We start from the raw sequence: 17,807 nt of genomic DNA on the forward strand, positions 1-17,807 counted from the left end.
ACTTTCCAGCACCGCGCCCGTCACTGCACTTCCCCGTGCAGCTGGTCGGGAAACGCGACTCGAGATCACTGATGGCGGCATGTGACCTCGCCTTACAACCTGGCCGCCTTTTTCTGGTCACGGATCGCATTTCTGGTTTGCGCTTCCTTGTGGACACCGGTGCTGAGGTCAGTGTATTACCAGCCACCAAGGATGAGCGTACTTCTAAGTCACCTGAACCTACGCTTTGTGCAGCGAACTCTACCTCTATCGCCACGTATGGTCTGCGGTCCCTCACCCTCGACCTCGGGTTGCGGCGCGCCTTCCGGTGGGTCTTCGTAGTAGCTGACGTCAATCAGCCATCCTCGGCTCCGATTTCCTCACCCATTTTGACCTCGACGTCAGCATGCGTCACCATCGCCTGATTGACAGCAAGACACGCCTTTCCATCCTGGGCGTACTGTCTACTGTCGCTCCAACTGGCATCCGCACGCTGCTTCACTCATGCCCGTACGCAGGAATCTCGAAGACTTCCCTGAGGTTACGCGACCTTGCAACTTAAAGCAGCCGCCAAGCACAGCGTTACCCACCACATCGTCACGCGTGGTCCACCAGTCGCAGCTCGGCCGCGCCGCCTCTTCGGTGAGCGTCTGGCGACGGCTAAACGTGAATTCGAGCACATGCTGGAACTCGGTATTATCCGCCCATCGTCCAGCAACCACGCGTCTCCACTGCATATGGTTCCAAAGAAAAGTGGAGACTGGCGCCCCGTGCGGCGATTACCGGGCGCTCAACGCTCAGACTGTCCACGACAGCTACCCCTTACCCCACATCCAGGATTTCGCCAGCCACTTGGAAGGGTGCACAATCTTTAGCAAAGTGGACCTTGTCAAGGCGTATCACCAAATCCCCGTCGAGCCTGCCGATATCCCGAAGACGGCCATCACTACACCTTTCGGCTTGTTTTTAGTATGTGCGCATGCCCTTTGGGCTACGCAACGCATGCAGCTCAAACATTTCAAAAGGTTCATTGCCGAGGTGACGCGCGGCCTTCCGGCTGTATTTGCGCACATTGACGACATCCTCGTCGCGATTCGCACTCCCCAAGATCACGAGCGTCACCTCCGAGAACTCTTTGAACGCCTCCAACAATTTGGACTGGTTGTCAAACGCCCAGAAATGCGTCTTCGGGGCTTCCGAGCTCGAGTTCCTGGGCCATCACATCTCGGCGCAAGGAATTCGCCCTTTACCCTCTCACGTTCAAGCCGTGAAGGACTTCCCCGAACCTACCAGCCTCCGCCAGCTTCGTGAGTTCCTGGGCCTGGTGAATTTCTCGCGACGCTTTATACCCCACTGCATGTTCCGAACTTCTGCATCCACTGACTGAGCTTCTGCGCACAACCAAGAGCTCCTCATCCGCGATTTCCTGGTCTCCCGAAGCTGAGTCGGCTTTCAACGCTGCTAAACAAGCCGTCGCCGTTTCGGTGCTTCTCATCCACCCTAGAATCGACGTCCCCACTCGCATCATTGTGGATGCTTCCAGCGTTGCAAATTGGCGCTGTTCTCCAGCAGAGAATCGACTCCGAGTGGCACCCGCTGGGTTTCTTCTCTCGGAAGCTCCAACCTGCCGAGACGCGCTACAGCGTTTTTGGTCGTGAGCTGCTCGCCATTTACGCCACCATCCAGCACTTCCGGCACTTTTTGGAGGGCCAGCCCTTTCACGTTCTCACGGACCATAAGCCTCTGGCGTACGTTTTCCGTACGAACTCCTCCAAATACGTCGCACGGGAGCTCCGTCAGCTCGCCTATATTCGGAATTCACGACGGACATTCGGCACATCAAAGGTACCGACAACGAGGCTGCTGACGCACTTTCACGCATTACCTCCATCGGCAGTGCTGCATCTGCTGTGGACTGGGAACGGGTAGCTCAGGCGCAAATTGAAGACCCTGAGCTGAAAGCACTCTCGGGACCACCCGGGTTCCCTCCGTCTACAACTTATGCCTCATCCGTTCGTTCCTGGCTCACTGTGGTGTGACATGTCAGCGGCGGCGCATCGACCCTTCGTTCCGGCTGCCTTTCGTCGTGCTGTTTTTCACTCGCTCCACGACATCTGCCACCCCAGCATCCGAGCCACTCAGCGCCTCGTTACACAGCGGTACGTCTGGCCGAGCATCAATGCGGATGTCCGCCAGTGGGCCCGTTCGTGCCTCGCTTGTCAGACAGCCAAGGTGACCGGCCGCCACACGAAGACTCCCGCGCAGCCTTTTTTGCCACCTAGCTGTCGCTTTGACCACGTGCATCTGGATTTGGTCGGGCCATTTCCTCCCTCTCGTGATTGCCGCTACATTCTGACAATGGTTGACCGCTTCACCCGTTGGCCCGAAGCCGTACCGATTCCGGACATCACGGCAGAAACGGTCGCAAAAGCCTTCGTTTCGGCATGGGTTTGCCGTTTCGGATGCCCCGGCATTGTTGAGCACGCACTGGCAGTTCGATTCCAAAAGCCTGCCACGCTGGTACTCTCTCTCTTGCGCTGCACTGCTACCCCGCGGTTCCCGACAAGCTTACACCGTCAGTGTCGTCACGCAAAACCCTCCCCCCCCCCACCCCACCCCCCCCCCTCTCTCTCTCTCTCTCTCTCTCTCTCTCTCTCTCTCTCTCTCTCTCTCTCTCTCTCTCTCTCTCTCTCTCTCTCTCTCTCTCTCTCTCTCTCTCTCTCTCTCTCTCTGCCTCCTAGCCCGCAGCTGGCGCACGCGCGCTGTGTGCGCCCCATCGCGCCACATCGCAGGTGCACTCCGTAGAAGGCGCGTCAGCCACTTCACCGTCGGCAGCGGCAAGGGTAGGCCGCACTTGGTTCGCTCCGCCATGCGTTCAGGTAAAGCTCAGCGAAAGGAAAGGGTTTCGTTGCGGTCGTTCAATAATTTTGCATTCTGATTTTCGCAGACTGAGGTCACGCTTCGCGTGCACCCATGTTTCCGGAGGGAAGGGGTTAATTTTTTTTACAATGAACAATCAGAAAAAAAGGAAAATTCTAGATCACAAACACCATTCAAAAGACTTTGCTGCCACAATACGCATGAGCATAACTGCATACATACGCAACCTCACTTCAAAAAAAAAAAAAAAGACATTCTGCACAATGTTTGCCTGCGTAGTGCGGCCAGCCTGTCTGCACCAAATCTCACAGTTCGGCACCTGCGCCGTCGGAACAACGGGGCTCCCTCATTAGCAGCTGTCGTGCCTGGATTTTTCTGTTTTACGCGAATGTGCAGAAGCCCCGCAAAAGTTCGAGCCGTGTACATGTGCTGCTATCGGACAATTGTAGCAGACGCTACAATCGGCCCATTCGCGATGCGGTGGGCGGGTGACTGAGCGGCAGTCCGCTGCTGCCATGGCAGCCATTTTCGGCGCGCGTTCCCAGGGTTGCGGCGCCTCTTTATTGCGCATCCGCAATACCGACAGTTCCCAGTTTTCTCACCTGGGTCACCTGGGACGCGCGCGCAGCGACAAGGAGAGATTGGGGCTTTTCTCCACTAAAGCGACCATTTCGGAAACGCTCTCCTTCACGGTCCCCAGCCCTCCATAAAATTGTCACGTTGCCAAAGACGACGCAGCTGTCCTCAAGAAAACCAAGTGTATTGGAGCGAACTTGTGCTCTCCTAACAACTCAAAGAATACAAGGCGGCGATACAGCAATCAACAAAGTGACGTGCGTAAACTGGTGTCGGCGATTCGGATGCCATGGCGTCTGCTCTGCAGGCTTTTATCTCTTGGCGCGAGTGTTTCTGGAACCGTCGATTTACATCCAGGGGCGGTCTTCTCGTAACTGTCCCTTTTGAAAACGCCCCTTTTGAGTCCCTTTCATCGTGACGTACTTCCGGTTAAGCAATAAGCGTTGGCAGTAGGTTTGTTGCGCTTGCGTTACGTCACTTCCGGTTGTTTGCTCTTAGCCAATCAGGACTCGCCAAAAGGGACACTTTTGAAAGGGACGCAAAAGAGACAAAACTCGAGAATACCGCCCCAGAACATTGTAGATCAAAGATCATCCTGGGCTAGTGACGTTAGGGCGAGACAGTCTGCTTATCTGAATGTGATAGCCCGTGCGGCATAAAAATAAAGAATGGAAGACGCGCTTCGTTTCGGACGCAGACAACCCAGCCGGGCATGGCCGGGCAGCAAAAACAAACAATAAACTTATACATGGTTCGCGGTAATATGGTCTTTCGCAAACTAAGACTTTTAAAAATCTGCCAGAAGCTGCACTAAAAAAAAAGAAATTCCAAGGTTTTGCGCGCCGGAGCTACACCTAGGCTATGAGGCAGGCCGTAGTGGAGGGCTCCGCAATCATGAAGGCCGCGTGCGTCGACGATGCATTCTCGTCCTCCGCTTCCAAGAGAAAAACAGAAGCAGCGACGGGGATCGACCCCGCGTCCAGGACGCTGCGCGTGACGGCGTGTACGCAACAAAGTTTGCCTGGTACCTGTCGAATCAAATAATACGAGCGTAACCTGGAAGCATAACATGGAACGCTCCACCGCGCTGGATGCAGGAAGCAAAGATGCAATATTGGAATGATCACCTCTTCCGCGATACGGGCGAAGTCTATGTCCTTGCGAACCGGTTAAAAACCAAAGGCTGTTTTCAACACCGGAGCTGTTGCAGCTGGCCGTAATGTACCAAGAAAATAACGAATGCTCGTGATGGCGTGCTCATACCCGGCACGCGTAGTGGACGAGGAGCGCCTCACGCTGCCTAGCAACCAACAGCGCCACAGCTGGCGTAACACCTGCAGGTTCACGAAACCTTGACGCCACTCCACGAACGCTGGCATGCGTCGTGCACGTACGCACCGCCGCTGCGTCTCAGCTGTATGTAATGTTTGGCACGACGACCACGACGATATCGATGCATATGGCGATGACTACTACTAGCACAGTGCAAAGCGACGACGGAATACGTAAATAAACAATTTAAAGCGTGTACTAATGCGTCGTGAGGTGTCCTTCATGGCTCACGCAGAAAGGAATCCTGCAGCTTCGCAATGGTTGAAGCCTTGAGCAAACTTATAGTGCAAGCTTCGCCAGTTGTTACTTCCGCCAAACCTGCATTGTTTTAAAGCGAGGCTTTTTACCTCTGCCCCAAGGGCTCTCTCACGACCGTTGGTGTCCACAGAAAACTACCGCGCAGAAATAAAAGAAGTTACTGGCTCCGCCAGGAATCGCACCTGGAACTAATATAGAAACAAGGCGAGTGCCCGTTGTCTTACAGATAGAGCTACGAGCCCACGCGGAGACGGGGGAGAGAGACGGTACCCTCACCGAGCCTATCTGCGGGTTTACCCTTGGCCTTCTCACTAAATGCCACGTGATAGCGTCACGCGACCTCTCGCGCCACTGTGCGCTCCACCCACTGCAGGTGCAGCGACTGTGTACGCGCCTTGGGCATCGCTAGGAGTTATAAAAAATTGAAGGAAGCTCACACCAACCCATGGCATCTCACTTCTCCGCCGTTTCTGCCGCCGATCTCGTCGCCTCCGTTGTTATGACTCACTGGCGCCATGTTTGCGCGGGTCAATCGCCTGCCGGTCGACCACCCCACCGCTTGTCGACGGAAACGAAAGGAGGCCGACACGACGCCGCGGCGACCACTGATTGACAGCGGCTTTTGAGCGGCGTTGAGTGTTGTCGCCCCAAAAGGGATTAAAGGGACACTGAAGTGAATTTGTCAAGCTCCCGTTTTTGCTTGCACTGCGTAGACTGGCTCAAATTAGCACACTTTTCATCGTTTATCCGGTTGACAAATCGGTAATTATTTTACAAAGCGCGAAAGAAGAAAAACTACCATGCGCGGTTTGCGGCGGCCGCACCAACTAAGGCTGTGACGTTGGGAGGTGGGGCGCCGTGATTGGACGATGCCCAAGGTTAGCAATCACACAAGTTTCGGTTTCGGTTTCGGTTCTGTAAAACATAACCAATGGCGTTGTTGGATGGGCATTCTCAATACCTCAGTAATCATCGTACCGCGCTCCTGCCATGTTGTCGGCTGTAAAATGCACAAGATAAGCCTCCCAGGACGGCTTGTAGTCGTAGCATTCACTAGCCGAGACCTACGCAGTGCATGAACGCCCTCCGCGTACCCGCAGACGCCCAAATGTCATGCGCTTTTCCCCCATATTTGGAGCTTGCCTCCCTCATGCCTGCACCGTAAAAAGCGTGTTCGAAACAGGCCAAGGGTCTGTTCATTCTGGCCTGTGCCCACTGCCTGCAAGCAGTCGGTGCTTATGGCAACAGCACGCCAACGAGAACTCGCTAGCGCGCCAGTGCCAGCCTGCGCGCGTTTTGTGAACTAGTTCGTGTAGCCATGAACGTTGCGGCCCAAAAAAAGGTGAACTCAATATAGAAAACATCGGCGGAAAACAAAAAAGTTAACTTACAAAAAAAAAAGCACGTACCCGCGGGGATTCGAACTCGTGACTTGCAAAACATTTGCGGTGACATACCTACAGCCCCAGACCACTGAGCCACGGAGCGGGACGCGAAAGCCTTGCTAATATAGGGTATATATTGTACAACCGGTTTACACTTTTATTTAGTTTTGGCATTTCAAGCAGCTTAGGTGACTATTTGTTGTACTGCGATCGTGCAGTAAGCGTCGCCCGAGTTTCCACAGTAGCTCACGTCTAGCAATTGCATTTCGTAGACGGAAAAGCGTTCGCAGATGCGTAGTCGTGCTGCTGACCGCTGTGCTTGTTCGCCCAGCGCAAAAAAGTGCTTCCCGCGCCCTAGTTTTACGCTGTACGGTAAAAATATCAGTTGATTTTATTTCCTTAGTACCTATATTGACTTCGCTGACTCTTCTCCCGCCTTCAAGAGGCCTTATATTTTCCTACTGGCGTACCAGTCAGCGAAGCGTCGCATATGCGCTTGTGCAGCGCTTGTGTGAAGCGACCTTGACTTGGAGCTAGATATAGTGTACAAACAAACCAAGTAAAGAAAGGCACATTCTTCCATTCACAAACGTGTCCTGGCTTCGTTTCAACTAAGCGAACGAATTGCGACCAAGCAATTTGTTTTTAACCTCCTTGATTGCGACGACCCGCCGGCGGCCGGCGGACGAAACGCTGGGCCGACTGACTCTGTCGGCCGGGGAGCCGTGCAGTCAGTGCAGTAGCGCAGCCGTGGCACAGCCAATTGCCAGCTCATCCCCTCCTGACGTCACACGAAAACGCCACAGAAAATGGGCGAGCGTAAAGAGAGGAGGACAGCATTTTCGAATTAGTTTTTCTACTAAATAAAATCGCGTAAACGCGCCTAGAGTGGTCGAAACATGGCCTGGGGACTCCGGACTACAATTTGCGCTAGTAATCCCGCAATGTTTACGTATCACTTCAGTGTCCCTTTAAGGAGCCGCCGGTATTCCCCCGGCCTGAGCAACTGAACGCGTGTGCGCGTGAAAGCCCAGACGGCGACGACCGGACAATGGGACCCCGTGGCGGCGGCAGCACAGCGAAGAAGGCAGTGGCAATGGTCAAGCCATTAACCCTTCCCGGAGTGATTCCACGAACCTTGTTAATCTGTGCTGTTAGGCTCCCTGGGAACGCAGCGCGCGGCAGACACCAAAAGAATACGCGGCGCCGCGCGGGTCCTGACGAGTGGCAAGGGTGTGTGTGTGTGCGTGTGCTGTGCATCTGCCGACATACCTGAAAGGCGTGCCCCTACCCGAGGGCGGTGCTTCACAGCGAGGAACGTACACATCACCATTGGTCCGCATTGTTTTGTATGGGGATCCCTAACCTAGGGAACTAGGGATCGGGGGTCAACAAAAAGGGCGTGCTGCGGCCCGCCAAGAGCTGTCTTCTGTCTTCATCTCGACAACTCACTGTAAAAATGTAAATAAACCCGTTGAGTTTGCTCTAAGCTCTCCCCTAGTCCTGGCTCGACGAAGCGACGGCGACCGGCCCCGCTACCAGCAGACTGCGGTCGCTACAACTCGCAACAAGACGCAACACCGTCGGCGGCGGCGGCCGAGATGGAGAAGTGACATAGTCTAACACCGGGTTTGAGCTTCTTTTAATTTTATATTGATTTGATTGATTGATTGTAGGGTTTAACGCGCTGACGCAATGCAGGCGATGAGGCGCGCCGTAGTGGAGGGCTCCGGATTAATTTTGACCACCTGGGGATCTTCAACGTGCGCCGAAATCTCGTACACACGGGCGTTTTTGCTTTTCGCCTCCATAAGAAAAGCGGCCGCCGCGGCCGGGAATCGAACCCGCGGCCTCGTGCTCAGCAGCCCTTTAATTATATATATATATATATAAAAAGAATTTCCACTCATGTGCTTCACCAATACAACTCAACCAACCAGCGCTCATGAAGCCTGCATTGATTTAACCTTAGCAAAAAATATCTCTTTGAAGTACTAAGGGTGTGGTTAAGTGCATTTCACTTGCCTCAGGATTCACTCTTTGTAGAGCGCCACGTGCTTACATTGCGGATTTATACTTGTGTAAATATGTACCGACGGTCGCTCGCCGGCACTGGTCCTCCCACTTGCTTACAATGACGCACTGCCGCCATAGCACGAACTAATGGAGCGAATTTACAGTTTCCAAGCGGAGCGAGAGAAGCGAAGCGACTTTCGGCCATTTCGGGGTGGGGCTGTTACCTCCGAGACATAGCAATGCATAGTGAAGAAAGCAAACCAACGAAAAGCTTAAGAATTCGATTGACACGTCAAGCCAGGAGCTGCGGCCTTTCCATAAGGCCATAACCGCCCCACGCCTATTTGGATTCCCAGGCGCAGTTTCCTCTCTACTTACTAAGAAACTCTGTGGGTGTTATAGACACGCGTTTTGCAGACTGCGTGCGTACACTACGCACCGCCACAAATTCAAGTGGGCGTTAAAGAGCAAAAACTTCCGCTGCCATGGAGCATTGCTATGCCGCTGCGGCAAACATTTCGTAAATGCCCGCCATGCACCGGAAGGAAGGTGCACACGCGGAATTAAAATCGCTGCTAAAATACCCACTTTTAGTGCTACGCGGATAAAGCAAACAAAGCGGATTAGAAACGCCGTCGACCAAAGGAATTTCCCACTCGATGGTGACGGAGCGCGACAGTTTCCCTGGTGATGGAGAAATGGAGACAGTTTCCCTGGTGATGGAGGAAAATCCCCTCGCAGCGGAGCGCTCCGCTGCAGGAGCCAGCCAGCCACGCCAGGAGCGGCCGCGGCGTGTCTCAATTACTGGCGCCCTGTACCGCATCAACAGGCGGCTTCCCGGGCGCACGAGCGCGCGTGACGTCACCCCGGAGCCGGGCAGCAGCTTAATTTGTCGCCAACAGGTCCCCCGGCTTATCCTGTCAAGCCAGCCGGCGGCCAGGAAAAAGACAAACGGGCGCTGGCACGAAGGTCCCGCCCACGGTAATCCCCACCAGATCCGGCACAGCCCGTGTTTGCTCGGCGCTGCAATCCTGGCGTAAGCTGCCCGTTTCGGCAGGGAGCAAGAAAGGCGGCTTCTCGCGCGAGCCTCGGATCACGAGCCCCGGCCGACTGACACGCGGAAGTCGATTCCCGAAAACGGCCATCGATCGCCGATAGCTGACCAGGCCACCACCCGCACGGTCGTCCCCACCGCGGGTCTGTGGGGAGGGAAGGCTGGACACGTTAGGGGGACCGCCCCTCTTTTGCAGGTGGCACGCATCGCTGTAAATACCGAACGGGAGAGGCGACTATTTAACCAGGCCGAATTTGAAATTCGCATTAGGACTAAATTTATCCAAGCCTTTCACCGAGTCTTTCTTCGCCATCATCGGTACACGGCCAGGCTGCTGAGGATGTACTCGTTTATTTGGACAGTAGAACATTTTAGTTGCACGATCTGTCGTTTAGAATCACGCATAGCCGGCACAGCCTTCCAATTGCCTTCCGAAGCGGGATTGGAAAAATGCTACAAAATTAACGCTGGACGACCAGCGGCAAACTATACTTCCCACACAACTCTGCATAAATTGCCTGAATATGCGCGTGCCTTCCTTTATAAAGCGATAAAAAAAACCGTAGAAGTAAATAAAAGAGCCACATACAAAATGATACATCGGCTGTCAGTAAAAACAGCGGTCAGCAGGTTTTCTCCCGCCAAAGTACAGATAAATTATTCGCAAGTCGGGCGGTGACCAAAGTATATCTGGATAGCCAGGCGGACTGGAACACTCGCGCAGACAATTAACTTCGCAGAAGACTACTCTCTTCGGAGTCTCTTTCACCACAGTGCACATGGTGGACCATGGTGGACAATGGTGCACAATGCTCAGAACCACTGCGTACACCCTGACTGGAAAGATGCGAAATTACGCGACGAAAGCAAGGCGTTTTGCATTCGGAATGCAGACGGCGATTGTAAGTTGAGTCACCTTTCAATCGCCGTCTTCCCTTGGTCCTTCAGATGGCAGCTATTTGTTTTTCAGGTCTGCGCCAGGACAACGAAAGGTCTTCAAAATGCGAATGTGCTCTGCCCTAACACACTTGAATGACCACTCATTGCGATCAAAGGGACACCAATGGTTTGCAAAACGCGGTCTGCGCTACGATATTACGCAGAACCCGATATTTTGCATTGCGTAATGTACGAGATCGGATCATTTTTAACAGCGGAGTTGTTTACACTATCATCATCGGCGAAGTGGAGAGGGCTGAAATGCTAGGCCAAGAAGTGTGACGGAAGGTGGCGAGGAGGCACGGAGCCCACGAGCAGGTGTTCGGAGTCCGCGCCTCGAGGACAAAATGTGGTCGGGAGGCGCCGGGAATCGAAGCCGGGACCTTTGCGCCGTGCAACCGGAAACCTAACCACTGGGCCACCCCACAGGCCCGATGGGTACGGGCTTAGCAGCGGCGGGGAACAGTAACATGTGCAGCCGATTGGAAGGGAAAGAAGGTTGTGTTGGTACGCAGTGCGAAGCACCTACAAAGATAAAAGGCCAGATAGAAATATTCACAAGTATTAGAGCCAAATGGGTTAATTTTGAAGCTGAAAAAATACATAAACCTTACAACGAATTTAAGCACCCATGGCGTGCAAAAATTACGCCCACCTCCCCTCGCGGGAACCCTGGTGTGATGCGACGCTGAAGGGGGTTCTATAGACCCTTTTCAGAAAAGTTGGCAACGTAGTAAATACGCGAGCTTTCATGATGACAACACTGGGGTCATTCGCAAACGTCGGCCATGATGAAGAAAACGCAGCTGTATCATAGCGCGGCTGCGCGGCGCTCTCTCAGAGCCACTCGTAGCACGTAGTCACCTCGGCGTTCAGTCTGATCGGGTAGGTTTCTGAGCGTTTGCTTGCTGTTTTGATTTCATCACCACATGCGGTTACGAGTTCTGCAGGAGTCATGCCGACTCACTGCTGCGTCCCCCTCTGCAAACGGCACGGATGCGCTCGTCGCTCAAACGCGGTATACCAGAGAGGTTGGTGTCCCACCCGGTGATAGGAAAGACCAATCCCCGCGACGCAGATGCCATATCATCCAGTACCCCAGTACTGCGAGTCCATGAAGTCCGAGCTTAGGCGATGCGTGAGCACGCTGAGCCGAGCAGCCGGCACAATCGCTCCGTTTCCTTCATCATGGCCGCGCGCAATGTTGATCGACTGGCCTTCCGCTTGCCCGCTATGCCTGATAGTATTTTGCAAAGAGCCTATTGGCGTCGCATCAAGCAATCGTCGGGTACGGCAAGAGAGCAAGCGCAAGCGCGGACGACCGTCGACTCAGACCGGCCCACGGTGTAAGAATATTCTTACACCGTGGACCGGCCGGAGCGCGGCACTCCGCTTCTATGCGCAGCGCGCCCGAAGGAGAGGAGACCGCGGAGAGAGAGAGTACTGCACATGCGCACAGTGCGCAGCCGCGCGCGGCGCAGCGCGACCGCATATGTTGGGAGAGAGTGTTCGCTATCGGAGAGAGGAGAGGAGGCGAGCGGAGGAGAGACGCAGCTGTGCGGACGCGGACGACGGACGCACGCAGGACAGGGCCGCCGGCAAGAGATGCTCCTCTCAGCGTCGCATCTAAAAACCATTCCATCTCGCCTTCCCAGGCCGTCTCATTACGAGACGGGAAGGCAAATGCACCCATGGGTTTGTGAGGTTTGAAATAAATAATGAATGAACGGAAAAAGCGATAACTTCACCCCCCCTCCCCAAATTAACCACAACAGAAAACAATTTAAATACCGCCGCCACGTGAAACAAAATTAGCGCCCTTCCACTCTGTGAAAACAGATGACCTGCGAGCTGCACGCCCTCCACGGAGTGCACGAAACAAAACACGTTTATTTATAATTTATGGATACTTTCTAGCCAATAACTAAATGAAATGTGGAAATACGAGCGCTTTATCCTAGCGGCGGACAAACGTAGAGCTGTCTCTTTCCCTCCCGCGTCGTAGGCGTCTTACTGTTTGTCTAACACGCCAACGCAATCCCGTCTACCACTGGGGATACCGGATCCGTCGCATTGGGCTGTTTGACGGTCCCGTTTAAACCTCACGCCAACTCAATGGACATGCCATCAGTAAGGGCATGAAACCTTTATCTGCGCGAGCCCGCCGCCCCCCTCGCTCCACCCCCAACCGGTGCGTTAATAAACCGGCCACCGTTCATAAGCGGGTGCTTAGAAGTGAAAGACACTGCCGAACAAGTCGCTGTGAAGGACCTTTAAGCTGAACAAGTGATATGTCGGCGTTCCAAGCGAGCCAGTTGCTGTTCATCCGGGAGGAATTCGCAGCTACTCCACCAGCTGGAACTTGAGGCGGCAACAGCGGCGGCGGCGGCAGCGGCTTTCCGTTGTTTTCACGCCCATTCACGCGTCTGTTAGGGCTGACGCTTTTTGAGTTACCGCTTCTTCCTCCAAGCGAGCGACATGCGTCCGTCCCTTAACGAGTTAAAGGAGCCATGAAGACAAAACACAAGTTTGGTTCTTTCAAAAGATTGCCTCGTTAGAATCACACTGACACCACTTTTAACGTAAACTTCGCTCAAATAAGCTACATAATTAGGAAAAAAAGAGGATGGCCATGCGACCCACTAGCTCATTTCCCGCAACATAACCTATGTCACACCAGACTGCTTTGCGATAGGCGGAGGCCGGCAAAAGCAAACGCGAATTAGGCAGAGCTTATAAGCTTGCCAAACGAGCTATTTGCGCCTAAATGTAATGCATATCCATTTTTCAGCAGTAAGAATGGTGCGGTAAACAGCAAAAGTTACGAAAATACACGCAAATATAGAAGTACCGATGCGTACTGCTGTTGGTACTGGGCGCACTATGCTTGCTTTAGTTGCACAGCAGTCAGACGCTTTGGAGTTGTTTTATAGGACGCTGGCCGAATAGCGTAAGCGGCGTTGCCTTACGTGACCCTGTTTTTCAAGCGTACCCCCTGTTTTACGAAGCGATTACTTTCTACCGTAACAAAAACAAGCCAAGTATTAATACGGTCAAAAACAAAACAACGGCGGAGTGCTGAGAATGCTAGCGCCATCTGGGAGGTTTGACGGCAAGAGAGGCTGCAGAGCCGAATGACGCAGTGGAAGTTCTTTTGTATACGCACCGTTATGACTTCATTTAAACGTCACCAAAACACACGATTTGGCGAGTGAATCAAATTTTTAACCTGAATTGGTTAATTTCTCAGTGAATACGGCATCATTTAATTTTTGCTGCCGCACAAGCGCTGGGGATACTCTAAAACACGAAATCTTTCCAATAAAACAAACTTGTATTTTAGCTTTATGGCTCCTTTAACCCATCGAAAGCCTCTACCTTTATTCTAGCAGACACACACGCGGTTGTCCCTTTCGCTGCCCAGTCGTAGGCATCTTATTGTGTGTCAAACACACCAGCCCAGACCCAAATTGCTCGATGGCGGAGGACAGCCGACAGATCGCATTGAGCCACGAGATTAACCACGTTTAAATCTCGCATCACCCCAACGGGTACGTCATCGGTAGCGGCACGAAGCCCTGCTGTGCCTGCATGCCTCCTCCCTTCACCCCCAACCCGTGCACGCCTAAACCGGCAACCGGGGACGGGCGCATTATTATGCGTGAAATACACCGGCGAAGGGAGAGAAAAATTGGGCCCATCTCCCCGCGAGGGGGACTCGAGTAAATGCGTCGCATAGGGGGTGGGTGTATTGCGTTAACGTTTAGTGTTTGGGGAGTTGGTGGTAGTGAATGCGTTGTATCAGCAGCTTCTTGACGTAGTTTGAATGAGTCAAGGATATAAGGCGCGTTCGTAGCCTCCCATTCTGTGTCGGCTTTGTGGCGCAGTGGGTAGAGCACCATGTACATTGCGTTCCGCCCGCAGGGTCGAGGGATCGAAACCAGGCGCCGGATAGTATTTTTTTTTTATATAGTGTAGGGGGAGGGGTGCGGACTACGACTACGGACGTCAACGCGGGTGACATCGTGAGTTACTGAAATGCTCTGCCTTTAAAAACTTTATATGCGGCCAGACTAAGATCTATTATTAATCTTTTACCAGAACTCAGTGGCTAAGGCGTTGCGCTGCTGAGCACGAGGTCGCGGGTTCGATTCCCGGCCGCGGCGGCCGCTTTTCTGATGGAGGCGAAAAGCAAAAACGCCCGTGTGTACGAGATTTCGGCGCACGTTAAAGATCCCCAGGTGGTCAAAATTAATCCGGAGCCCTCCACTACGGCGCGCCTCATCGCCTGCGTTGCGTCGGCGCGTTAAACCCCCACAATCAATCAATCAATCTTTTACCAGAAGAACTATGACCAGCTGGTCAACGGGGGCCTCCGACACGACAATGTTGCTCGGAATGGCTTTCAAGCTAAATAAGAATTTTGTGCTCACGCCGCGTTCCAACGGGGTAAATTTTTTTTAAAACGGCATGAACCCGCAGCTAGTGGGCGAGGTGGAATTTGAGGCGGCAACAGCCGCGGCTACATTCTCAGCGGCGGCGGTGGCGGCGGCTTTCGGGCGTTCTTACGTCCATTCACGCTGTTGTTGATTCTCCGAAATCATGTCATAACGGCGTCACTGCCGCTGTCAGCCGACTGCGCAACTTATGAAAGAGGCATCGGTTGGGGCGAGGGGAATAACCATTGTGATAAGCGTTGTGAAAGAGGGGTCGCCGACAAAATCGGTTTCACCGGAATGAAAACTGGGGGAGTGAGACATATATACTGCTTCACGGTAAGAAAAGACGAACCAGGGGGAGAAAGACTTCCCCTGGTCGGAATGTAACCTGGGTCCCTCTCACAATGAAACCGGCTTCTATGCGATTGCGTTCGTGGCGTGATCTCTTGCGTGGTGTTCTCCTCGCCAGTTCCCGTGCGTTCGCGCCTGAGGTTGGGCACACGGACTCCGAGTTCGCGAAGCCGGTGACCGCGGGTTCCAGCGCGTGCGAACGCGGTGCACTTTGAGGGAGATATGAAAGCCTGCAGGGACAAAACGATCCGGGCCTGCTAGCCATGAAGACCTTTCAGCGGCAAGTTCTGAAATCCATGCGAACTGCAACAGACAGGTCTCCGACGAAGGCAGAGGGGACGCCAGCTCTGCAGTCTCAACAGCCTTGCACCACTCGTGCAAGCTGCGCCAATTTTTTTTTAATATTTACAGATACTGCACGCCATTCTGAGGGGCATGCAAGAGTGAACACAAAGGGATACATCGACTGAAATACAACTCAACAATACTTCAGTATTATTTAGCGTAGTTTTAAAACGCACAATAAACAAAAATGGAAGGAATTCAATGGACACAAACGAACGCGACAAGGAAATGCAATCATAATGTATCCGAATTTTGAAACACAACACTTCAACCAAAATATGTATTTCCAAATTCCAATACGTTCAGAAAAGACTTCTAACCATACTCGCCGCGGTGGCTCAGTGGCTAAGGCGTTGTGCTGCTGAGCGGAAGGTCGCGGATTCGATCCCGGCCGCGGTTGCTGCTTTGCTGATGGAGGCGAAATGCGAAAACGCGCCCCGTGTGTCGAGGTTTGGGCGCAGGTTAAAGATCCCCAGGTGGACAAAATCGATCCGGAGCCTCTCTCCACTACGGCGCGCCTCATCGCCCCGGCGCAGCTTCCGCGGGTTAAGCCCCACAATCAATCAATCAATCAATCAATCAATCAATCAATCAATCAATCAATCAATCAATTCTAACGATACTGAGTTCACGGTTAAAGTAACTTAGTCCCGTTAGAAACTGCACGAGGAAACAAAGAGAACTTATGAATAATAATGTGGCTAATCGGTAGCCTAATGGCCTTACTGTAATGCGTTCTCGCTGAACGTTTGAAAGGCTGTTGGAGATAGTATTCCCGCGATAACCTAAAGAGTCCGTAGCAAAGCTTGTAAGGAAATTTTAAGCTACATATAATAGGAACCTACGCTGGTCAAGTTTTAAAAGCTTTGCCCTGTTACTTAAAATGGTTGCACTAGAGTGACAGGAATAAAGAGAATAAATAAAACGCAAAGCTAAAACGCGAAGCCGACATTACACTAAACAAAGTGCAACGTTGGTATGAAATTAAGACGCTACAAATAAACGCAAAAAAAATCAAAAGCGTTGTTTTTTCGACCGCGGAACAAAGCAGGTGCGATTCCTGCTCATGTACGGTTAGGTTGTGGCCCCACAGAAGTTGTGAAAACAATGACATTGTTGGATGTGGTCTTCAACAGTCGGTTAACCTGGGATGAACATGCATGCTAATGAAGTTGTTTGTGAGCGTTCAAGAATTACAGAAACATCAGCCGGCACTGTTACTTACTGCCAACTAAAGTTAAATTGCTGTTATATAATTCCTTATTTATGTATCATCTGAGCTATGCTCACTTAGTGTGGGGAATAACTGTGGTAAATAATAAAAAAATTGCTTTACAGAAAAGAGTGCTACGCTCCAGTCACAATCTAGGTTACAGTGCGCACACGGCTCACTTATTTGAAATGCATAATATTGCAAAGATATTAGACATGCACCACGCGAGGCTGACCGACACTTACGCAAAAGAGATAAAAAAAAGTGGCACGATAATGTATGCACACTTGCCGGTCTATGTGCCAATGAAGCTGCTTATGCCTGTCGAAACCCGGAACACTGGCAGGTGCCCACTTGTCCCACGGGTTACGGTTTCCAAAGTGTAAATAAATTTCATGCGCAAAATGTAAATCCCGAACTAAACTTTTTTAGGAGAGCTCAGAATACATGCCTACGTTAGTGCTTCTCATTCAATATTTTTTTTTCCTGTCGCATTCACCGTTTTACATGTACGGATTTTTGTTGTTGTTCTTGTTATTGTTATTGTTATTGTTAATTGTCAGTGTTGCACTGTAAATCATGCTGTGCCAGGGTGGGCATGACACAGCCCGCTGAGTGGATAGATAAGAGGGGCTACGGTGCGTTTCTTTATTTTCCCGTATACGACCTCTAATGCCGACACATCCTGCCAAGTCAGCTTTGCTTCTTGCGCATAGCTTTGTCCCCCCCACCTTTTTTTTTTTTTCATGGCTGCTATATCTACTGCGCAAATGATGGACGAACTGTACGGAGTTTGTCATGCGCGAAATTAGAGAGTTTTAGCATATCGTTATCGTGTTTGCGTTACCGTTTGCCGTGTTACCGGGCGCCGGAGTTTCAGCTTACCGCTGAAAACGGTAGGACACGTTCTAGCACACCGTTTGCGGTTTGCGTATTCCGGCCGCAGTGGTGCAGGTAGCGACTTCTGATGAATTAGTTCAAAGAACATCAGCCATAATTTGGTTTCTCACATCTATTTGCTTTCGTTTAAAGTCGCTCGA

The 17,807-nt window shown here is 52.2% G+C and overlaps 1 protein-coding gene across 1 annotated transcript in view; it reads right to left on the reverse strand.

Moving 5' to 3' along the window:
* LOC144156355 (protein slit-like) overlaps nt 1-17,807 on the reverse strand; it is a 418,661-nt gene that overhangs the window by 247,947 nt on the left and 152,907 nt on the right.

This window comes from Haemaphysalis longicornis, unplaced genomic scaffold (genome assembly GCF_048455015.1).
Source record: "Haemaphysalis longicornis isolate Haplotype H1 unplaced genomic scaffold, Haemaphysalis longicornis Haplotype H1 scaffold_1, whole genome shotgun sequence".
NCBI lineage: Eukaryota > Metazoa > Arthropoda > Arachnida > Ixodida > Ixodidae > Haemaphysalis > Haemaphysalis longicornis.